We start from the raw sequence: 25204 nt of genomic DNA, 5'->3' as shown, positions 1-25204 counted from the left end.
GGGGAGGGAGAAAAGGAGGAAATGCCATGCATTCCATTAAGTGGCCAGAGAAAACCTCAGAAAGAGGGGAGGGGAGGAAATGGCAGAAATGAGAGAGAAATACAGGAAACAGTGGAGGAGGAGGAGGAGAAGAAGTACAAGGGGGGTTGGGGGTGGGGGTACAGGGATTAGACAGATAGCGACAGAAAGGGGGGGGGGTTTATAAGCAAAGGAATGAAGTGCTTGATTCATCACCGCCTCAACTGCGGTCCTGACCTTTGAAAATGGAGTTTAATGTTAGACAAGGCAGCACTTAACATTCTGGTAGCCTCCATGTTTGTTCTGAAGTTGTCAAGGCGGAGCCTCAGATTTGTTGATCTCAAAATTGCCAGGCTTTACCTCTCGCTTGCTTAGTGATGACAAGTTGACTCAGCAGTGTTTTGCATTCTTATGGTTAGCAATCATCCAAATGTTTCTAATTGTTAAGAAATCTCAAAAACTTACACTAAATTGATTTTTCTGAATGTAGTCGGGGTCTGATGAAGCTCATTCCTCCATGCCTCAGACCTTTGCAGTAGTTCTAAAACTATTGAAAACACATTAAACTGAATGACATGTTCCTTTATTACCATGATGGCTGCTGTAGTTTATTTTGAATCAATTCCACTAGAGCACCAAATGTGTATTGATCCACAGTTGAAAATAGTCCCTGCAAATTTTACTACTCACTCCTGTTAGAGTACATTCAAAGCGGGTGAGGGAGTGTTTAAAGAAATCATTCTGTTTTTCCCCCACATTTTTTTGTGGACCATTATAGCAGATTTATTTCTCAGTGCCATGCGGGGTATGGTAGAGGAGGAAAGTAGGGCAAAGTGGGGTCCCAGACTTTTAATGGGTTTCCTTTTATATAAAGAAATTACAACTATTTCCAACTTTTGTGAGTTTTAAACCTTGCTACAAGACACAAGTTCACGACTGTGCATCTTTAATGTCTTCAATCTAACTTTAAATTGTGTAGCAAGTTTTAAGTTCCTATCTAAACATGCTCCCAACCCATGATCACAGTGAACCCGACTTCAGCCCTAACCCCTTACCCTATGTGTTAGAGGAGAGCAACGCAGACCTCACAAGTATAAGCCTTTAACTGAGCATTTTCCTGAGGTTCCAGACACATTTGAGCAACAAAATTGCACAATTTTACTAACAAACAACATAAAAAATACAAATAAATAAACAAAAACCTGACAAAATTAGGTACATAATCTCAGAAATGACTTAATTTTATTACCTTGTTACCAAATGTTTAGGAGACCAAGGCTGTCTCTCAAAAGGCTGAAAATATAACGATGATAAATGATCTTCAAAAACGAAAATCTGAGTATAAAGGAGGATCTCCTACGGTTGGCAAATGGTGATTTCTTTGAACTCATTTTTTGCATAACCTTGTGTTTCTGTTATTGTAACCCACAAAAGGCACCAAACCTGAACAAGTAGAAATCAAAGGATCAGTGCTGGCTATATTAGCATTGAAACTCAGTGCTTCAAATGATCAGCATGAAACTATGGAGTAATTACGCGTACCCATTCTGCTACATCGGGTCATTGTTAGCGCTGACAACAATGAAACAGATTAGAAGTGTGCATTCGTAATGTAGTCTGTAGAAGAAGTGGATGTAGCCAGTGTGAGCAGACAGGCTTGTCAACTATACCCAAGCCCCGAAGCTGCTTTATCATCTATTTTACTTTACATAGGACCACACAGCATATATGAAGTGGTATTAAACAAACAAACAAAAACAGCTGATTGAAACCATAAACTGGTTAGAACCGTGTTGATGTCATTAACTTCTATATAATCTCATTTCTCTTTGTAACTAGAGGCGTCTCCCCCTACTGGCCTTTAGAGAGAATTTAGGTTTAAGGCCCTTACACTTAGCTTCACCATTCAGACCACAGGCCATTGACACGTTTTCTGTACACTCTGAATCAGTCTAAATGATCCCAAAATGCTGTAACCATAAAGCATTTAGATTTAAGAGTTTGCTTGTGAAATTAAACTTCCCCTTTACACCAAATAATAGATTCTTGCTAATGACTGATTGCGCAAAGTGAAAAAACCTTTGTTCAACAAAAGGAATCGACACAGTGGATAATTTACAGCATCAGGCAAGTAAATAAGTATCGTTTTCCCAAGTCAGTGGTCCTGTGTTTGAGATAACTTTGACTCTAGTTCGGTGCAGTAGCTAGTTTTAGTTCTTTTCTCTTTCACCATTTCAGACTGAAAATACTGTACTTTCTCATACACTTACCTTTGTCAGCCGGTGTTATAACCTTGAATCAAAATGCAGTTTTTCAGCAAACCCATTCCATTCCCTTGTAGCTGCATTGATACTAGAGTTGTTCCTGCTGAGGAAGACGGGAGAAAGTGGATGTTTTTTTCACCGCTCTAGCCCAGTAACAATTTCCTAGTAGGATTCAGGCCAAGATGAGTCAGTTTGAGGCTTGGGCAAGCTTTGAACAAATGCCATGGATGCACAGTGAACCTGGTAGTAACAGATTTTTACATTCATAAATATCTGGTCAAAGCCAAAATTATTATTACATATTGCCATGCTGTATTTTGTACATTGTCTAGTTTTTAAAAGTTCAGAAGCTCTAACCGCCTTTTTTGCTGTCTTTTTATTTAATTTTGATTCAGTCTTCTTACAGTTAAATTTCCCTTGTGGACCCATGTTTACTGCCTTTACACGCACAGTATGTAGACCCATAATTACTTTAAATTCTAGTGAAGCTCTCAAAGTTTCCAAGACTACCAAATGTGTCAGCTTAAATTTGGTAGAAACATACATAAGAGGATGCACAAGGCAGCAAAAATTTGTCCATCTGATGTAACCGTGCCGCCATAAAAATATTGTGAATAAACAACTTGACTTTTAACATTTCTCTCAGTATGAACAACACAGAGCATCAGACCAAACATACATATAATAAATCCACAGTGTGGAGAGCGTACCTTCATAATTTGAAGAAAGTTATGGCTAATGTCGAGCATTAAAATGTTTAATGTTCTTAAATCCACCTCCAGGCAGAGTTAAAAAGCTTTTGAAAAGTACGGTTTGAAATATGCAGCTAACCCTGTTACTTAGCACCAGCTGGTAGACGTGAGCAAAATGGATAGAGGCGCTATAAAACTAAACGATAGCGTGGTGTTGTCTCTGCAGTGGATGGGGGCAGTTTATTTGTTGAAAACAGAGCAGAAAGTTGAGGTAAACTGCACTTAAACACAGACAAGAGTGTATAAGTAGTATTGAGGAACAAAATAAAAAGAGACAAAGACAAGAATCTTTTTATATTATAAGGTTGCTCTCAAGATGCAACTCCTTTGCAAACCATGCTAGTTGTATTGTCCAAAGTAGGTTTATCCTCATTTCAATTTACCTTTAACTCGTTTCAAATTGAGTTGATATTGGTTGTATCTTTTTTTTTTTTTATCACATAACCAGCAACAAGCTCATTAATTTGCCTTGCAGTGACAGCTTTCGCTAAATTAAAAGCTAGCTGGTGTTGGTGCTGAGGAGCTGTTGCACTCGCATTATTATCCTTCTCAATGAGCCACCAGTGAAGAGGTGCTTCTTCAAATTTGAAGTAGAGCTCCAACAGACACTTATCACCCAGGAATGATTTGCATTTCAGTCAGTCGACTTACATGCAACTCATTTATTTCACCAGCAGAATATAATTAGAGTTCGGTATCTAGGCTCTAAACGTGTTACATGGAAAAGCGGGGAGTGATAAATAAATATCCTCCCAGAGCCTGCAGGTGGATGCTGGGGTGGTGGAGGGGTTGAGGGCAGCTGCAGCACTAACATGTCAGTTTTTGATGTGTTTTTGATGCAGTCCAGCTCAAGTTACTTGGACCTACTAGCTTGCAGGGCTTTATGGCTGTTGTTATTGTTTTTTCCTCAAAAATGTGCATTCAAAATAATGCAAATAATTCCTAAACGTAAATGTAAGTTGCACGTGGGCTATGATAGCAGCCTGTTCAGCTACTGGACATGGAGAGGGAGAGAAATTGAAACGTATGTGTCAGGTTTTTCTCTTTTCTTGGCAACAAAAGGTTAAAAGGAACAACAGTAAAAAATTAACTATGATAAGCTGCTCATTTGAAAATTGAACTAAAGGAAGCACTTTAACTCGTTACACCCAAACAGTAATCTGTTCATAATTAAGGAGCATTTTTACTTGTTTTTGTTGGCTCACGTGGACCTGCATACTGCTGCAGAGCTCCTCTTCAAGCCCTTCAGTTTTTTCATCAGCTTACTGAGTGCGTATACTGAATATAGAGTATAGTGTGTCTGTGTGTATGTATGTCTGAAGTTCAGCTTCCCTGCTGATAGTCCTGTGACTAGGCTCTGCTCCTTGCCAGCCTCCTTCGCATCTTCCTTGACCTCCTTCATACTTTGTCTAATGAAAAACCTTCTGCTTTGTGTGTCCCTGTCTCCCTTACACGCACACACACACACACACACACAAACAGACATACTCTTGCAAACACACAGAACCCTGCACCTACACTGACAGAGATATATTTACAGACACAAGCTCTTGGTGCACACACACAAAGCACATGAACACACATGGATAAGACGCTCAGAAATCCTGCTAACAAAAAACATATACTTGCATAAAGTGCACATACACACACTAGTCCCACGACTCCACGTCTGGGAGCAAAGAGACGTCTTTAAAAAGCGAGTCCTCCGGTCCATCTCCACAGAGATTTCATTTCCCCTCTCCCTGCAGCAGTCGGTCACAAAAACAAGATTTTTCTCACTGATGATTTTAGAGTAAAAAAACCCCAAATGAAAAATTCATCAAATTGGAAGAGAAGTCCAGGATTTTTTTCTTTTCTTTTTTTTATTGAAGAGGAAGTAGTGTGTGTGTGTGTGTGTGTGTGTGTGCGCGTGCATATTAGTGTGTGCAACATGAAATGGGAGTAATGCACCTTTTCTGTGTCACTGCTAATGTCGCATGTTGCAAGAACCTCCAGAGGGCTGCAGTCTACACACACACACACACACACACACACTCAACCACATGCATTCATAAACATCATACAAGACTAGACATACTCACATATTATTATACATGTAGTACACACTAATGGATACACACTACCGACGCCCACTAGTATTGCACACACACACACATGTGGACCCTTTCTGTCATACTCCTGCTCAGCATCATGGGAGTTCCGACTCTTCTACTCTGAACATGAAAGCAGGAAGCAGTACATTTATCTGCTGTTAAAATAAAGTGACGGAAATCAATTTGGCTTGTCATAACCCACACTCACATACATACTAACACATAAAAAGTGAATGCACGTGCATGTCTGTGTGTGTGTGCTCGTGTGTGTGTGTGTGCTAATGCGGAGGAGCAGAGGTTGACCTCAGGCTACCAGCTAATTAAAACTGTTCCAGAGAAATAAGAGAGGAAGGGAGGGAGGGAAAAAAGAGAAGAGAGAAGGAAAACACAGAGAAAGAGGAGTAGTTAGAAAAGAGATTGAAAAGAACGAGACACGGGGAAGAAGGAGGAAAAGATGAGAGGAAAAAGACCAGAAGGCAGAGGGAGAGGGAGAGAGGGCTTTCTGAGGTTTTTTCGGTTTTTGGTGGAGTTTTGACTTGAGGAAGAAGAGAGGTTGTTGTGTGGTTTATGGAAAACCCTTTGAGACAAAACTTGTGATTCTGTGCTACATAAAATATGACACACTAATTTACCATCACAGATGAATAATTTGTGTTCATTAATTTATAGAAACATAAACAGTATTGTTGAAATTAGACGCAGAAATATGACTTGGTTGGTGTAAATGCCACAGGATGTCAAATGTAGTCATTCTGTCAGAAGATGCTGGTGTCCCACTGATGTGCACAAAGTGTGCTTTGACATTGGTGCACTGGCTGTCACACTAGTTGCAGTAAGGCAGTGATAACAGTCCTCTATTTGATATGAAGTCACAAGTTTGTCAGCAAAGAGATTCACTTTGTATCTCATTTGGGAGCTTTGTGTTTTACTCTCTTTTCATTCAATAATTGGTTTTGTTTCCACTCACTTTTCCTAACTAGTAGCTGCTTAATTAGTTTTAGCCAGCAAAAGCTATGTGGTAAAGTTTAGGTACCAAAGGCTACTTGGTTAACCTTACTACTTTATAAGCATGTTTATTTCTGCTCGAAATACACATTGTTACTCAAAAAAGAATTACGTTACTTTAAAACAAAGAAATGCTTTACGCTACTTAATTACTCCCTGGGGAAAGTAATTTGTTCTTCTTCCCATTTCACTTCTTTTGACTATTGTATTACTCCGTAACATGGCCTGAAATGTATTGTCACATAATTACAGTTACAATTACAACAATATAAACCTTAGGCTACAGTCTCACACACTGACACAAAACCCCATCCTAATGAGGACAAATACACGATCTATATGATTAAGTCTGAACACTAAGCCAACATCACAAAGCAAATGGGAAAACCAGCTCAAAGTGATCGCCACAGTGATTCTGCTATACTGTTGTGACTGGTGGCTGGAGTCGGTATACACTGATTTTTAACATCATTCTGGGTTTTTCCACTAGCTTTGTGTTAGCATGTTGTTTATGCAGATGCTTATTGTTTAAGCACCAGCAGCAGCAGTTTGCACTTTACCATCGGGCTCTTGCTCTGAAGTAATCTCCATTTCTCTACTCCTCAAAAGTTGTAGACTGCTCCATCATTTTTTTCTGCTTAGCTGAAATCAGCTGATTGTAGCACAAGTGCAGCAGGAAAAACAGGTTTTTTGTCTTACTATCAGCCTATTGTACAGATGCTTGAAGAACGTTTACAATGCAAGCAAGTGACATGATTTTAACTCTAATGGGATTAGTGAGTTTAGTGTAGTAGTTATTTATCTTTAAAAAAGCAACCTGAATACAGAAATGCATTATGTTGTAATGTGCTGCATTAAAAAATGGTGATTTACTGACTTTACTTACTTTGACGCTTCCTCGTCACCTTTATTTTTCAGCACCGTGCAGCAGATTGTAGAAAGAAAGAGAGAGGTAGAGAGAGAGGAGTGTGAACAGGCCGAGCCACCTGGATGGGTGGAGTAGAGGTGGGAAGTGAGCGAGAAAAAAAAGTAGTTTGCTGTGAATTTTGAATGTTTTTTGAGAGCGTCTCCATAGTTTGTTGTATTCACTTTACTTTATGTTTTGTTCAAACAAACCTAATGCCGGTAAAGCTTTATTGAACTGAATTTAATTTAGATACGAGAAGTGGGGTGAGAGCGGGGAGAGAGAGAAAAAACACGGGGCATTCATGTTTTATTCACACAGCAAATATACAATCGATGTCTCTTTATATTATTCATGGTTCATTTTAAATATTTCACTGTCAACAAGCCAATTAGCAGTTTAAAAAGGAAGTGTGTGTATGTGTGTGTTTGCACTTTTTAATGTGTCTCTATGGCTGCGTGTGCTTTTTTGTATGTTTTTCAAGTATTTCCCCATATATTTATATGTGTGCGTGTCTGTGCGTGTGGGTGTGTGTCTGTGTGGAGGCACATGTGCACCAGTTGTTGTGTATCTGCCCTGCCAAACAGCCTGCCGGGTCTGGGCAAAGGGGAGAGCGTGTCTTGAGGAAGAGGAGGAGAGGAAGAAGGAGGGGAGGAGAAAGAGGAGGAGGAGAGCGCACATGTGTGAGTGCGTGTGCATGTGTTCAGGGGTTGGGGTTTGTAGAAGGAGGAGGAAAGAGTGAAAAGCCTAGATTGAAGTTTGATATGTTTGTTCTCTCCCCCCTTGTCCCACATACATGTCCCCATGGAGCTCAGAGAAGGAAAGCAGGATGATGTATGTGTGTCGTGTGTGTTGATGTTTATGTGCGTGTCAAACACAGCAACACAAGCTCAAAGAGGGGGGGAAAAAATGAGCCAAAACAGATCAAGATAAACAGATAAACAGACGGATTGAAATAGACAGACTGACAGCAAGACGGGGAAAGATAAGAGAGAGGAGAGGGCACAGAGTTAGAGAGAAGAAGACAGTGGGAGATGAGTTTAGAAAAATCATACTCGCTCACAGATGTGCACACACACACCCACGCACACACAACAGCAGCGCCGATTGATTGACAGAGACCGACAGACACGCCTACAGACTGAAAAAAGGATGAGCGGAAAGAGAGTGACAGAGGGAAAGGGAAAGACAGAGAGAGACGCAGTGATCCACAGCCAGATACAAATCGAAGCAGACAGCGAAGAGACAAACAAAAAGAAAGACAGACAGATGGACCGAGCGACAATCACTGGCTCTGTTTGTCCGTTCGCGTCCTCGGCTGCTCCGTTAAACGTGTTGTGACCAACTGGTTTGGTTTAAGTAATGACCTGAAACATTTGGATGGTAACTGTAGTGTCAGTTTTGCCTACAGTGTGCCTCAACAGCAATGATTCATGTGAAAGCCCATTTCACGAGAGCTGCCACATTTGCTGTTATAAAACTTTCAGTGTTGGGTAATGCCTTTTTCAGGGAAATCATCTGGAGCACAAGAAATGAACAATTTTCTGTTTATTTGTTTTTGAATATGTGGGAGAACGCAAGAGGCAGCCACCCCGGTTTCATGAGCCAAAGTAGAAATGCTTTCAAATGAAAAACGGAAAATTGCCTAATTTCTGCTGCAGAGTTCAGGGGCACATCCTTCAAAGTCAGCATTTCTTCACTGATAATGTCCTGAGAAGTCACCAAGGTCTGCCCAATTTCACATGCTTGTTTTTAATGTGGGGTTCATGAGGAAGGAACGCAGAAATCAAACATGAAAATACAATGTTTATTCATAGTGAAGATGGCTATGATAACGGATAGATGAAGACCAGTTGACTCAGCTGACGATAAGCTCCCAGCTATCGAGAGATCCCCCGGTACCTATGAAAAGGATGATAGACAGCAAAAGTGAACAAAGGACAACTGGTGGCATGGAAACCAGAACACATTGTTGCATTGGCCAATTAGACGATTTTTAGGTGTATGAGAAGGAAGGACGAAGTTCAGTCCTGCTCCTGAATTTTTAATTCAGTTATTTTCAATTTGGACCAATGTCTTTGTTACCTATGAAATCAAATCCAAATGACAGGGATTAAGAGTGCTTTGGAATATGTACAGTCCCTACAGTAAATGCACTATAAACTATACCCAAAAACACCTTGTATAAACAGAGCAGAATCAACTAGATGTAGTAAAATTAGGTATACTTTTTTAAATATTTCTAAATACAATATGACAGGCATACACAGAATTTTTGTCAGACATATAGACTGTCAGTCTGAAGGTGATACCTGAACTGTTCCGGCCCCTAAAACTAGCAAGATGATGGCAATAATGGTATTTCTACATTCTTTGTACACTGAAAATTGTCAGCAAGTCTGATATCAGGCTCATCGGTTTTGCAGAAAAAAACCTCAAAACAAAACAAAAGTTCCACTCAAGTTTCATCAGCAGAAAATAAAACTCCATCTACAGGAAAGCTGTGCAGCAGTCTGAGCTCTGCGATTCTGTCACTGTCTTTGCTTTGAGAGGCTACAGCTGTGCTTGTCCTTCGCTAATGCTGTGATAGTGAAAGAGAGCAAGACCAGCAAGAGCAGTGGTAAAATCCTATTACCTTAATTCTGCCCTGGCAGCAAATTTCACAAAGATCACTTTTAAAAATGTATCTTCCCAAAGACAAACCTCATTTAGCCTTATTATTAAGGCCATGAGCTTCCCGGTGCCCTCGAGACAAATTCTTGAACATCGGGAGTCCCCTGATGGAGTTGAGCTGCCTAGTCACTTTACCACATCACTGTTTGACAGATGATCCCTGAGAAACGTAGCCCAGTAATGGAGGAGTACCAAGTTGTCAGAAGCGTTGATCTCACTAAATATTCAAAAAATACAGAAACATTAAAGTTTAATGTTCTTATTTATAATTACATCTCTTTGCCTAACATAGTGATGCAGGCTATTAAAAAAAGAAAATCGATTACTGAACCCAAATTCTCAATACTGCCTCAACATTGTTCCTAAATAAAGCATTAGACAGTGAAAGCAGAGATTCAGTCAACTCTAACTCCACATTTCAGATATAAAACATATAGTGACACAGTCCAAATTAGCACCCACAGACCTGAAAGAGCCTTTTCATATTTTACATTCTTTGCAATACTGAGATCAGATCTTCAAAGTCTGTAGTAGCAGAGGTATCTTGCACTTACATCAGAGAAAAAAAATGATGAATGTTGAATGCTGCTGGGCTGTGAAGTTCTGACAAAAAAGGGCCTCCAACGCAACAGCTATGGCAAGCTTTCACACTCTCGCTATGCAGCTCTATAATATCTTTGCATTAAGAAATGAAGGAACTGCAAGTAAAATGTCAGGCAGTCGCCGTGGGAAAAGGAATTTTTGAAATGCAGGGGATCAAAATTCTAATTACACGTCTTTCTATCAGCCGCGCTAAAAAAATAAATAAATTGAATTCACAAACAGACTTTAAAGAAGTGAGTTCTTTTTGCAAGAATGGCATTGTGCTTTTGTGCCAGCATGAGTGAGCTGTATTTCATGCTTTTATTTTCAACATGCAAACCAAGGAATGCATTTTGCATACTGCAAGCTCCTCTGAAGAATTATACATGGAAGAGACAGCATGTATGTTTCTTTTTCACTGAGAGGTCACGGTTTACTCAGAACATCTCACAGAGATTTTCTTAACCTGCAGAACTTTCTTTTTTACCTCCAGTGAGCATAAAAGTTGACATTTACATTGGGCTTTTCCAAGAAGCGCTTGGAAGGCAGCCCGGTTCTTGTTCTTTCTGCATTATTGCAGGAACGCCATGAAAATGTACTTACTGACAATTAGAATAAAAACTGTGTGAACATCTCATCTGTTTGGCAAAGGTAGCTCCAATTTTTCCTCCAACCATTTTTCATCATCATTAAAGTGAAAGTATTCTCTGTCCTTGTTTGCAGCTGAGCTTTTTGTCGTCTTGTTCTCAGGGCTACAACGAGGTTATTTCTTTCCTAGCCGTTACACTTCACAGCAGAACCTCATCTCCTCTGCCTCAGTGGAGTTCACTTTACCAATTCTTATTGAAGGGTAAATCACACAGCCGTTGCTGAGCGAGCTTGTTATTTGGATAATGACTAATCTGGCCCCGACTTAATTCCATTCCTCTGATCCGACGTCCAGGTTGGAGTCAGAGGATGTGGCTAATGATGTGGCGGCAGTGTTGTCTGGGAATACACACAGTTTTGCAGTCACTGACTAGCCTTCGTACAGTAAGCACTTATGTGAATGACTTCTCTTTAATGTCATGCACTGACACACTTATTTGGCATTAGGCCCATAAACATTTTTCCCATGCAATTCCTCCCGTAAAGAAACTCAGTAAAAACCCATTATCTCGCAATGTCACATTATTTTCAAGTGCTTCAGTGCTCACTTTAAGTAAACTATTTTTTATGGCTGCAGCAATACGAAAGACAGCATTAGCTTTAAACACACTGACACGAATGACATATAATGTGGAAGTTGCTTCCATTAATGAACCCGCAGAATTTGTTTTTCTCAACTCTATAAGTCTGCAGATCTTTTTACACACATATAGCTTAGAATTTAGAATTTTAGACTGATTTGGTGTGATTCCAGACTTTCTCGACTTTGTTTCAAGTTGCAGTAGAGTATTATTCATTTCAAAGTTTGTTCATTTGCTTTTGAGAAGTCCAACCATCTGAATTGACAGAGATACTAGGCGGACTACATGTTAGACATTTAGAGACAATACACTGTGCACTCTACCTGCTAACTTTAGTAGCTTAAATGAACCTCGAATAAACCTAGATACTAACATTTATACTATTATGATCTCAAACTAGTTACTGGTTATTCCATTTTTCCCTATTAAACCAGAATTAGATCAACTAGTAACCACAGCCAAAGAACTACTCATGAACAAAGCTAACAGGGCTCATGACTTGAACAATAAATTTGACAATTCCTTTTTCTGTTTTGAAGATAGAGAGGGCTTCACATCCAGCTTAGTCTCTGAAGGCTTAATTATCTACTAGAAGTAGCAGCTACAAAAGGTTTAGCTTCATAGTAAAAGCCTCAAGCTTAAAATCATCTTAATTCAGAGGTAGTTTACTATTTTTACATGCTTTGTCATGTTCATTCTAGTACTGTGATATGATAAAATGCAACCTGACCAACAAATGGTAAATGGCCTGTATTTGTATAGCGCTTTAGTTAGGACCCCAAGGCGCTTTACACTACATTCAGTCATTCATACACTGGTGATGGCAAGCTACACTGTAGCTTGACAGAGGCAAGGCTGCCAGACACTGGTGCCACCAGGCCCTCTGACCACCACCAGTAGGCAACGGGTGAAGCGTCTTGCCCAAGGACACAATGACCGAGACTGTCCGAGCCGGGGCTCGAACCGGCAACCTTCCGATTACAAGACGAACTGCCAACTCTTGAGCCACGATAGCCCCTGTCAACTTCAATGACATGATTTAAATTTCTTCAATAAAAGGCCTCACAGAAATGTCATGGACAAGCTTTAGATCTGTTAGTCTACGTTTCAGTTGGTCAAGTGAAAATGCACAGGAAGTGCGTTATCTTCCTGTGGCAAAAATAATAAACCAAAACCGGAAAGTCCACTCATGTTGCACATTCCTCACTCTAAAATTAACACTGGATGATTTTCTGACCACTCAGATTTGGTACAAAGAGAGCATTGAACAGTCAGGCTGGAGAATACAGTTCTGTTTGTCTTTGTATACCTGTAAGGACCTAAAATCTCACAATGTGATTACGGTTTACTCAGTCCTCACCCTGCTACTCTGAACCCCAACATAAAGTCTTAACCCTCACACAGCCTTTCAAAAAAGGTGAAGAATGACTAAAATGTTCTCACTTTCAAAAAATGTCTTAATTCATAAAGTCTCCAGTGGGTCCTCACAACCCTATAAGTGCCAGAGTGCGCACACACCCATACACACACACGCTCATATTCATCCATGCGCTCGGTCTAATTTGTATCGAATGCAACATTCACAGCATTGACCTGCTCACTCAAATGCACTCACACTCACAGACACATACACACAAATATAATCTCCCCCTCCACTCATACACTGACTCACACACACACATACGCACACACAATTGCCCTCCTCTTCTCACATGCTTTTTTACTCCGTGCTCATTTGGTGATGTTAATGCTAGCAGACATGTACAGTGTGCTCTAACAGCAGAGGGAGGGGAGGGTGTGTGTCCGTTTGTGTGTGTACGAGCATGTGCGTATGTCAGTGTGCGTACGTTTGTGTGTACTTACCTCTCTTAAAAACCAATTAACGGCGCACAGCAGCAGACACCCCCCTCCTCCAAATGAAGAGGTGAATTAAACATCACCAAGACCAGATGGAAAGAAATCAGAGAGAGAAAGAGAGAGGGATGAATAATTGAAGACAGGGGATCATAAAAAAGTGGGAAATAAAACTGAAATAAGAGATGAAATGAAATGTAAGAAAGCAGAAGTCAATTAGAGAGACTGAGAGAGAGCTGCGGGGAGAGGCAGATAGGAAGACAGGGGAGGGATTGCTGCCAGTGTGCGTGTGTGTACTTTTGCATATGTACAAGTGTTTTTATATATGTGTGTGCTTGTGTGTGTGCATGTAAGTGTGGGTTTGCAGCCTGCTTTCTGCAAAAGAGTCAAACTAATACAACACATTTGTTTGAAGTCAACAGCAGCCTAACCAAGCTGGTTGCAGTACGGTCATGATTAGCCTAGTACTTTTTTGACTAAGCTAAATTTCAGTAAAACTCTGTCACCACTGTGCATGCTACATGTGCTTCTATGTATGTGTGTAGGTCGTTTTACGTGCATGAGAGTGAGAGAACAACCGGCGCCAGTTTACCAAAAGAGATTTGTCAACACTGCTGAGACACAGATCATAAATGCTGCTGCAGTCACATTTCTCAAATGGTTATCGTTCAAAGAAATTGCAGATGAATTTGAATTCTCTTTTATTAAACTGAAGAGAGGGGAAGAAGAAGTATTTGTTTCTTTTAAAATCTTGACACATCTGTGATGAGAAGAAACCAGCATGTACTGAGCAGCTAAGCTTTGTCTCCTGTGGTGGTCTCTACAGTTGTCTGTTTGAAGGTAAATGAATTAAGAGCTAAAAAACTTTTACCTGAAAAACAATAAACTGAAATAGTTTTAGATTGCCTTTCATTTGAGTAGTGAGGTTAAATGTTTTTATCTGACTATATTTGCACTAGTTGACTATAAATAAATAAAATGTTCATATTTTAAAAGAAAAAAGGGTAAAGATACACAGTGGTGCACCTTTGTTAGTTAAAAATATTTGTATTAACTGCTTGTTAGTAGAAATATCTAATCAGCCAATCACACGGTAGCGACTCTATGCATTTAGGCATGTAGTCATGGTCAAGGTAACCATTTGAAGTTCAAACCGAACATCAGAATGAGCAAAATTCCAACTGATATAAGTGACTTTGACCATGGCATAACTGTCACACAGACAGACATAGGCTGATCTGAGTATTTAAGAATCTGCTGAGCTACTGGGATTTCCCCACACAACCAGCTCTAGGGTTTACAGAGAATCATCTATAAAAAAAAGAAAAGAAAACATGCAGTCAGTGGCATTTCTCTGGATGAATATTCTTGTTGATGTCAGAGGTCAGAGGAGAATGGCCAGTCTGTTTTGAGCTGATAGGAAGGCAACAGTTACTCAAATACCACTGATTACAACCAAGGTATGCAGAAGAGCATCTCTGAACACGCAACACTATGAACCTTGAAGTAAATGGGCTCCAGCAGGAGAAGACCACACTGTGTGCCACTCCTGTCAGCTAAGAACAGTAAACTGAGCCTGCAGTTCACCAAAATTTGATAGTAGAAGATATGTAGAAATAGAAGGTCTCATTTCTGGGCTGTCATTGGTTCTCACAAAGGTTAAATAATCTCAACCTGTTTTCTTGAACATGAGTTCACTCTATTCAAATGGCCTTCACAGTCACCAGATCTCAATTCAATAGAGCACCTTTCAGATATGGTGGAATGGCAAATTTGCGTCTGCGTGTTTTTGCAAATCTGCAGGAACTGTGTGTTACTATCATGTCAATATGGAACAAATTCTTTCCCAGCACTTTGCTGAATCTATGTCATGACATTCTATGCCAGATCAAGGTCACGATGACCTCACAAAACACATTCTTTGCCAGTATGCAATAAATCATAAATTAATTAAGGCCAAACGTGTGTTATATGACTCCATCCATTCTCCACTTATCAGGATCGCAGGGGGCCTGGAGGCTATCTCAGCTGTCACAGAGCGAGAGGCAGGGTACATCTTGGACAGGTGACCAGGGTTCACACATAGAGACAGACAACCAATTAACCTAACCTCACTAATTGCATGTCTTTGAACTATGTGAGGAAGCAAGAGTACCATGCAAACACAGGGAGAACATGTAAAGTCCACACAGAAAGGTCAGGTAGTGGAGTTGATAGTGGACTTAGCACTGTAACCACCACGCCATGCTGCCCTTATATGAGACCAGTAATGACAAATACGCATGAAAATGTTCCACCATAAAAGCTGCTGGTAGCTGTCAGTTACTTTCAAGGGCACTACAAATTCAATATTTTTCTCTTGTCTGTACTAAACTAGTTAAAATAAAAAAAATATCAAAAAGGAAAATGTCAATTTATTGTTGGAACAACTAAAAGGGCTACCATTAACTAATACTAAGAGTAGTGAATCATCAATTCAAATGAATATTGTATTTCCTCCTGCAGTTTCTGATCTTTATTTATCCCGACTGCTGAAGATAATGGGCCTTTTCTTATTTATTCTGTTTGGAGTATAACTGGTCCCATTTTAGTACTTTATGATAACTCTGTTACTGCATTTTGTGGTTTATACAAATTTAACATTTTCTGTATTCTGTATTCAGATTTAAAGTCATCTACAGCAGGATTTCAGTAAATACAAACACTTCATTTCCTTAAAAGTTTTTATTCTGAAACATTTGCACGAAATGAAAACCGAAACTGATTTTTACAGTTGATAGGCGCTGGGCATTTACCAGAGAAAAAGTACAGTAAGGAAAAGCAGGGAAAAGCAACCGACCTACTAAGAAAAACACACACATAAACATATCCATGGACAACAGCGAGAATTTTGTATTGGTTGATAAAGTTGGTCAGAAAGAAAGAGTTCATGGTGATGAGTCAGATGATTTTCTGATCTTTGCATGATGCCAGTGTAACATTTAGTCATCAGCTGTAGTTGAATGATGTATTTGAACATGTGACTGTGGTGACCAAGCATCAGAAACGAGCAACAAATCATGGGTGTGCTTACCATTGGTGTAAGGTGTGTAATAAAACAGGCTGCCAGCTTGTTGCAGGACTAACACAGAGAAAAACAACTATTCATGCTCACATTCACACCTATGGTCAAACTGACTGTAGAATCACCACTTAACCTAACATCCATGGCTCTGAGCTGTGTGATGAAGCCAGAGCACCTGGAGTGAACCCACAGAGTCACAGGAAAGACATGCAAACTCACACTGAAAATCCCCACCTACCCAGTGGACTTAGCAGCACGTGATAACCCCCTCACCGCCATGATGGTCAAAAATTTACATAACATTTAACTGTACGAGATTATGATGTGATGATGATCCAAAGGGTCAAAGGTCAGTTTCACTGTGATGTCTTGAAGTTCTGCAAAAACAGTCTTTCAACTGTAATTTGACATTTGATTGGATAGTGACACTCATTTTTAGTGCCTCCCTGTTCCTTCAGAGTGTTCACTACACGTCTAGACAGACATGGATGGAAAGTGCAACTTGAGTAGGCTGATTGGTGTGATGTGCTGTTTCTATCTATTCATCCATCCACTATATTCTACTTATCCTTGTCAGGGTCATGTGGGTGCTAGACCCTATCCCAGCTACCACAGGGCGAGAGGTGGGTACACCCTGGACAGATTGCCAGCCTGACACAGAGCTAACCCAGAGAGACAGACAACCATTCTCACATATACACCTATGAGCAACTTGGAATCTAACCTAACTCAGGACCTTCTTGCTGTGAGGCAAGAGTGCTAATCACCGCACCACCGTGCTGCTATTTAGTATTGATGTTCCTGCGTTCTCATTTTTTACTAATTAGTTACGAGGACCAACATTTAGACCAAAGTTGTAACAAGTCAGATTTCTTTAAGAACAAACAAAGTGAATGAAAATGTAAAAAGAGCAAAAAATGCCCAGAAACTGCTTGGTGTTGAGAAGGCTCATGACCTGTTGTAGTTGTAAGTATGCAGTTTCTATCAGTGGTTTTAGATGCCTCTTCAAGCTTATTAATACTGAGTTTCTTATTATAAGCAATCATAAATCATAGCCAAACTACAAATGATAGACCAGAATTCTAATAGATTCAATTGCCTTTTAAAACTATTCTTGAACAACCACATTGTGCTGTGATAAACAGTTCCCCTGTAATGTTCCTATCCCTTTATTCATTCAGATGTTCTGTCTGTATATTCTTTGGCAGCGTAAATCTAGACTAGTACTGTGCCAAAAATGAAAAGAAAAACAAACAATGGAATTTAAAGGGAGAGGGAGCCAGAGGAGGATCATGTTATTGGGTGATCCCTAAAACCTGGAAGCTCAAGAAAGATCCTTAAAGTGATTTTCAACTAAACAGATAAGTCAAATGTTTTATGAATGTAAGCCAATAACTGGGGAAGAAAGATGCGTGTGTCTGTGTGCGTATGTGCAAGTGTTTTTGGCAGTGTAATTGTGTATATTTGTGTGCGTGTGATTGGTGCCTGTGCTTTTGTAAGTACGCTCATGTGCTCATGAATCTTGCGCGCATTACTTTTTTGGAGTGCCCTTGTGTGTGTTAGAGTGTGCGTTCCTATATCTACGCATTGGTAATTGCCCCTGTGAGTGCGCGTGTGATTTCCAATAACTGCTGGGTTTGCTCAGCATCACCTCTACGGTTGGTTTCACGCTGCTTCTCTGTTCTGCTGGAGGTGTTTGTGAGGAGAAATAAAAGCAGCATTTGGTGGTAGGGGGGCACTGGGAAATCACGGAGCTACTGTTTACAGCAAACACACAGCAAAAACCGAGACACACAGCGGCAAAGTTATGATCTCCGTGTCTGTCCCACTGTGTCTGTCTCGCTAAGTCCTTTTCTGTCTCTCTCTGTCCGCTCTCGTGTACGTCTCTGTCAGTTAAATGCTGTGTGCTTTGGGGGCATAAATGTTACATAAATTATATTTCCAAAACATCAAATAAACAAGGATGCAGTAAGCATATCAACCCACAGGAATGATGCAGTCGCCCCTCACGGCCAATCAGAAACAAACAGGTCGCTGTATTTATGACCTTTGTTTGTAAATGACTGGAGGGAGACATGGCTTTGTAATGTGACAGAAAAATCTTTTCTGTAGTTGCTTTATGTGCCAAGCCTTCCTATATACTGCAGACTAAATGTACTATAGATGCACAGCATTTCTGTAAAGAATATAACTATAGCTAAAACAGAGATTCGTCCCTAACTGTGGCTGTGTAATATATCTCTCATCCATTATCAGAGGAATTTTTCAGGTAATAGTTCAATTACCACGTCTGTGTTGTAGGTATTTGATTTGTTTTGATAACTGAAACGTTCAAACGTTCACATAAAAGGAAGTTATTCTAGGTTTCAGCCTGTAGCTTGAAGGTTGTGAATTTCTGGACTCTACAAGTCAATAATAGATCCATAATTTTGTCAGACATCAAATATTTGACAGTCATGTTCATGCTGCAAAGTAATACAGCACTTTGCTTTTTAAGGCCCAAAAGCATTTTGAGTGGTAAATCAAAATATACGGCAATGTAGATGAATTATTTCTAAAACTATGGAAGCATAAAAAATGTATTTCAGACACCACAATGATGTCTTTTAGACCATTTAAAAAATGTAATGCACCAACTAACTAACTGTCATGATAGCTTAAATACGCTTATGTGATGTCTCATTGTCATAGATGACAGAGGCAGAGCACCTACCCCAGTAACTATTCAGAAAATTATTACACATTTTCTTCTTCTCTCAGTGTTATGATTTTATATATTAGTCTTATAAGCTACTAATATCACATAAATGCCTGGAGAGTTTATTACGAGTCATAATTTTTCTCCTAGTACTGGATGTTAGCCATCTATATGCTGTTTAATTTCTTTTCTTTTCTTTTTGTTCCTTCACACACATGCACGTACACACAAACACACACACAAACACTTTCTTTTTCCTTTTCTCTCTTTGAGGCGAACACCTTTTTTTTTACTCTTCCAGCCACACTTTGCCCTTTGCTGCCTTTTTTGGAAATGGCAAATATATGCGCGGGGTGTACACAACACAACAATGACAGCTACGCATGCAGGCATGCGTGTAAACACGAACAATGCTTTCGCATACACACGTAGACACAGCGTGCTCTCTCTCCTGAGTGAGAGTGGTGTGTGGTAGTTGAAATGGGAGCGAGCCATAGCCCAGAGGCAGAGCTGGGATATGAATACAAGGAAAGGGTCAGCGTGGCAGTTTTTGGGGTGGGGGGTTAGAAGCATGAATGCTTCAGGGTGTGGAGATGTGCAGTTTAGGGTTACAAACCTCACAAACTGCCTTTTCATTTCTACATTTGCTTGTAGGAAATTGCATTTGGCCTCTGATGGCCACCTTGGAGGTCTTCGCTGTTTGGAATCAGCAGCTGCATTCCTCGGGGAGTACTGTGACCATGTCTAATAAGATGACAAGACATCCCACTTTAAAGTCAAGGCAGTTAAAATGTCAGCCGATTTCTTCTTGTTACAAAGACTTCCTTCCTTTTCATATAAACTCAAATTCCAAAAAGAAGAGCGCTGCATGAAAGTTATGATTTGATATGAGTGAGCAGTGTTATTGTTTAGCTCACAGGAGAAGAGAGAGCACTGAAAAGTTGATTGCTGCCTGAAATACCAGTTTTATGCATTCCTGTCAGCTGCACTCAGCCTATTTCTTTCTGTTCTTTTTTTTTTTTATCCTTGAGCTAATCAAAAACCTGTGAACTGCACTCGGAATAAGAAGTTATGTGATAGATTCATTTGTGCTTATCACAGCAAGATAACTGAGCAAAAAGGGATAGTGGCAAATATTATATGGGGACACACACCTGTACTGTGCAGCAGCGCTGACACCAAGTCAGGTTACCATCTTATTTCACTGCCAGCTGTCAAAACTGCAGAAGAGTTGCAGTTTTATTACAGGTACTATGGTTTCTTGATTTTTTTTTTTTTTTATAGTAAACGTCTTTTTCTAAGAAACACTGCGTTCATCGTTTGGTGGTTGTGTAGATTACGACTGTGATTGTCTGTGCAGAGCAAACCTTTGGCCGCACTCCTTCCTAAAGTAAATCAATGGGCTGACAAAATTTATGACTTTCACAAAGGAGACTACGGTCCATTTCCCTTTTAAACCTTTTTTAACCACTAAAGTAATCATTCCCTAACCTTTTGGAAGTGGTTATTTCAACCCAAACAGCACCCTTTTTAAACTTCTTTCTAATCCTTTGTTAAAGTCTTTGGTTGCAGTAAGCAAGGTGCTAAGTCTTTCCTGTACCCGGCACCCCTGACAAAACAAGAGCTATGTGTATTCGTATTGTGTTGTTTCTTTGCAAGTGGCTTTTCATTTGGAGAAAAGATGAGTTTTGAAGTGAAAAAGACAATGCATTCAGTGTTATACAATGACAGCTGTGAAAGGGCTGATGCAGACCACAATACAACATTAAAAATGCTCTGAAACATACATCAGCTTTGTGGGAGCAGTCACAATAGACACCAAGGTATACACCATATTTCCCTATGATACCTGGGACAGCCTCCATACCACTGTGAGCCCGAATTAGCAGTTATGGATGGAAGGATGGATGGATGGCATACAACTACTTATCAAGTCAAGTGTCAAGGGAAGGCAAACATTTCTTACATGGTTAATCACCTGCATAAATGTTCGCATGAACCGATGTCCTAGGTTACTCATTATGAAAGTCTATGAATTATTTGACAGTACAAATTCACTGGCTAAAATCATCCTTGCTGCTCAGCTTCCCCCTTCAGCCTACACTTCTGTGTGAGATTCTAGTGCAGCTCCTCTATTCCAAGTCGCCACTGAATGTTAATACTTCAGCATTAATGCAAAATGTAGAATTTCTTTATAATACAGAAAGACTTGTACGCTTCAAGTAGAAATTGATAGGGCTAGTTAGATAGTGCTTGTATTGATGTTTAACAAAGCTCAGCCTGAAGGGAAAAAAAGACCAAAGTGAATAAAAGATATTAAAGGTATTACAGATAATATGCAAGGGCACTGTGGCTTTTATTGTGAAGCTGTGTCTATTGTACCAATGGGTCATTATGCAATGAGAATAAAAAAGAGGAAGAGAAGATATGCCCAAGATTATCCCCAAGGGTAATGATGCAGGGATGTAAAGATGAGAAGGAGAGTGAGGAGGAGGCTGAGACAGAAAGAGACAATTGCAGCAGAAAACAGTGGATAGGAGAGAGGGCGAAGAAAAGTGAGAAATATATAAAAAACATGGAAAAAATGTTCATAGATACAGAGAGATAATGAGGGAAATACTGGAGTACTAGAGGGGTAGTGAAGTGAAGCGGGAGAGGAAAGAGAGAAGATGGAGGGAGGTGGAGAAACAACGAGCTGGGTCCAAAGAACAAAAGAGAGGGGGATTGAAGAAGCTATAAAAATTGTGCATTGCTGCATTGAAAAAATACACAAAGAAGGAGAGGAAATAGGGATGGAAAGAGTCAGACTGTATTAAAAGAGGTGGGCTAGTCAAAGTTAAACAGGATGAACTTGGAAACACTGACAAGAAAAAAGAAAAAGAGATTTGAGGAAAATGTAGAGAGGCTAAAAAAAAGAGCAACACATAAAGGAAATATAAATGTAGAGAAACTGACCACATGTGAGAAGAAATACACGGGGAGTTTGAAAATGGAGAAAATGATAGAGGGGAGAGAGACAGAGGTGTGTGTATGCTGGTGGAGGCAGCGGGTTGGTGGGGTATCCCGTAGGGTTAATTACATCTCTGTTCTCTGTCTGTACAGCTCTCACTTCTCTGATCTGAATCCCTGCTTCAAGCTGACAAACTGCAGACACACGTATTCAATCACAAATATGCACACAAATCTACTCCAGGCAGCCACAACTTTAAACCCACTGATGGGTGAAGTTAAAATCTAATGTTCTGCATTAAACTGTCCTTGAATACATTTGGATAAAACACTGACACGTGTTACCTACCACTGGCATTGTTGCAGAGCAAAAACACTGCCTGTGATTGCACTGGCCAGTGGTTCTGGCCTCTTCCAACACAACGTTGTGCCCAGCCTCAATGTAAATGCTGCTCTGGAGCACAGATATTAAAGGTATTAATCCAGCCTCTAAAACAAAAACCACAAATGCACGCTGCAATTCAAACGCTGCAGGATCCACTGCTAACTTTCCACTATAGACACTGACAGTCCTAGAGGTCTTAAGTTATTGCCCTGACTGATCAGATCTGTGCTGGTAACAGACCGCACAACATTATACAGGTGGTTTTAACGTTGTGGCTGATCAGTGTATACCCACGCAGTCACACCCACACATTCATGCATTTCACAGCACACAAACAGAAATGTTTGTTGTCTCCTCCTTCATGTCTTTCTGTCACTACTTCTCTCTTTCTCTCTCCTACACAGTTACACACAGATTAAACACATCACAGTCAGTCCCGTGAGAACATGTGTTGTTCTGTACAGAGTTATACACGAAGATGAGGGCCTTTGCTCATAATAGCTGTTAATTTTGCATAAATCATGCATAACATGACCCACATGTAAATCACTCAAGTTAGCAGGCACAACCCAGCAGCTCCTTCTTTTTCCACTCAGAAAGAGAAGCAGCTCCCACGTTCGTAGTTTTATTTTAAGGTATTCTGTTTGACTTTCACTTTTTAAGATTAAAGACCTAAGAATGCACATTTTTACAGCCGGGGAACATTATCACCTGTTTATCATAGACCAGGTGTGAAAAAATGTGTTTCAATCAGGAGAACTATAGACAAAGAAGATTACTGTTTTCCTTTTCATTCATTTTTACTTGGTGGAATACCTCTTCATACAAGGAAAAAGGAAAAAGACAGAGAGAGAGCAGCGATAAGACCCCAAGTACAGAAAAAGGCAAGAACAACATGGATTAGATTAGCTATAACATGAAGATTAGGAGATGGAGTCAAGGTGGGTCTCTGGGTGGCTTGCAGCAGCTGTTTAAGAAATTTAAGCAATTTAAATATGGCTTGCAAGAACTAACATTAGAATGGATATTTTTGCCTCTGCGTCAGGGTTGTTTAACATATCAGAAGAAATAAAATCCATTAACATTCTATATTCATGTAGTAAATCATACTGTATATAAAAGTAGATATGCTTTAATTATTTTATTGACTCGTGTGCTAGTGGATTGTTTTATCTCACCGTTCTAATAATATGCAGTAAAAGTAAATAAACTTTTAAACAAACTCTTAATCTTCTGTTATGTAGTGTATGTGATACTGCATGACTCCTTGTACGCACACATATATATTTTCTTTTATTTGTGCTGGAGCGACTGCTTTCATGTATGTTCTTTTTTACTCTCCCTTTTGGCAACCTTACAAGATGTGTTGAACTTGGGTTGAACTGTGAGTGATCCATGTGTGCACAGTGAGTGATAACAAGAGAGTGGTCGAGTTGTACCATGCACTGAAAATGCAGCACAGCTTCCATATTCTGTGTGTTGCATTTTGATTGATTGTGCAGAAATCTAAGGGTGTCATTGTATCTTTCCCAGTAGATTAATGAGAATTTTAGGGGCTGAAAGTGGAAAGCAGCTTGGATTTTAACTAATGACTGAACTAATTAAAGTTTTTTTTTTCCACATTCTGCCTAAAAATGCCAGCATTTTATGAACAGTTTGCCTTTATTTGAAACTACTGAATACAGAAGTACATGACTCGCAGCGCTCTACAACTATGATTACAAAATGTTTTACATTAAGGAGAAATACAGTAGTACAGGAAAAAAGAGACAAAACAAACTAAAAAGGCGATACACGCTGTTAAATGTTTGCTATTTAAACATGTCATAAGAGCCAAAAGCTTAAAGGAGAATTAAAAAGTCTGAGGATGAGATTTTAAACTCTGATGAAAATTAATAACCTGACCTCCCCTGGGGTTTCTATAACTTGAAGCAAAATAAGAGTGAACACAAAACCTAACAGGTTGTTTAAACATTTGAACTAAGTGGAAAAACTGTCGCTTCTGGAAATAATATCTCAACAAAAAGCACAACCAAGCAACAGCCACTTTAAGAATGGTGAAGTGTGTTAAGGCAGTTTTTCCTTTAAACTTCAAAATAAATTACACAGCTATCAGCTCACAGTCGTCACAGTTGTCTTCTTGAATCAGCATTCAAAAGGAAAGTTGACGAAACATCAAAGCTCTTCTTGTGAAGTTTTAAAATGTCCTGCCTTCATTAAACGAGCCTTCCACACAAATAACATGACAAGTCATGTAATCCTCCTGACAAATCAGTAAATCGCCCTGTTGTTTGCACCTTTGTGGTTGAATCCCACTGAGATGTGTCCCTCAGAGCCACGGCTCGCTTTATTAACCAGTTTTGCCTTAATTAGCTAATAGGATTGTTTTAACCATGATCCAAGAACAGAATAGCCCACGGGAAGACAAACGCAAACTCTGTGGAAGTGTGTATATGTGTGCAAGTGCACACATATACACACTTCCACAGACTGAGTATGCAACTGCATTTGTGTTAGTGATATAGTGCGTTTGTGCACAACTGCATAAATTGGTTGTTGCATGTGTGAGAAACCTTCTGTCTCTGCAAGTTTCAGTGTGTTTGTGTATGTGTGCTCGTGCACGTTCGTGTGCATGTGTCATCTAAGGCAGCGCAGTCTCTCTCTGCCTTAATTAACGTGCCTTCTTGCAAGACTTTCTCCAGAATATGAAACAATTTTACCTGATGATGCAAAC

General features: G+C 39.8%; 1 protein-coding gene across 2 annotated transcripts in view; it reads left to right on the top strand.

The window, feature by feature from the left end:
• Nucleotides 1-25204, top strand: part of kirrel1b (kirre like nephrin family adhesion molecule 1b) — an 81404-nt gene that overhangs the window by 21954 nt on the left and 34246 nt on the right. The gene's annotated exons all lie outside the window — the stretch shown is intronic.

Source organism: Pelmatolapia mariae, linkage group LG18 (genome assembly GCF_036321145.2).
Source record: "Pelmatolapia mariae isolate MD_Pm_ZW linkage group LG18, Pm_UMD_F_2, whole genome shotgun sequence".
Classification (NCBI taxonomy): domain Eukaryota; kingdom Metazoa; phylum Chordata; class Actinopteri; order Cichliformes; family Cichlidae; genus Pelmatolapia; species Pelmatolapia mariae.
Note: the sequence above shows the minus strand (reverse complement) of the source record. Positions and strands in the feature narration are given on the sequence as shown.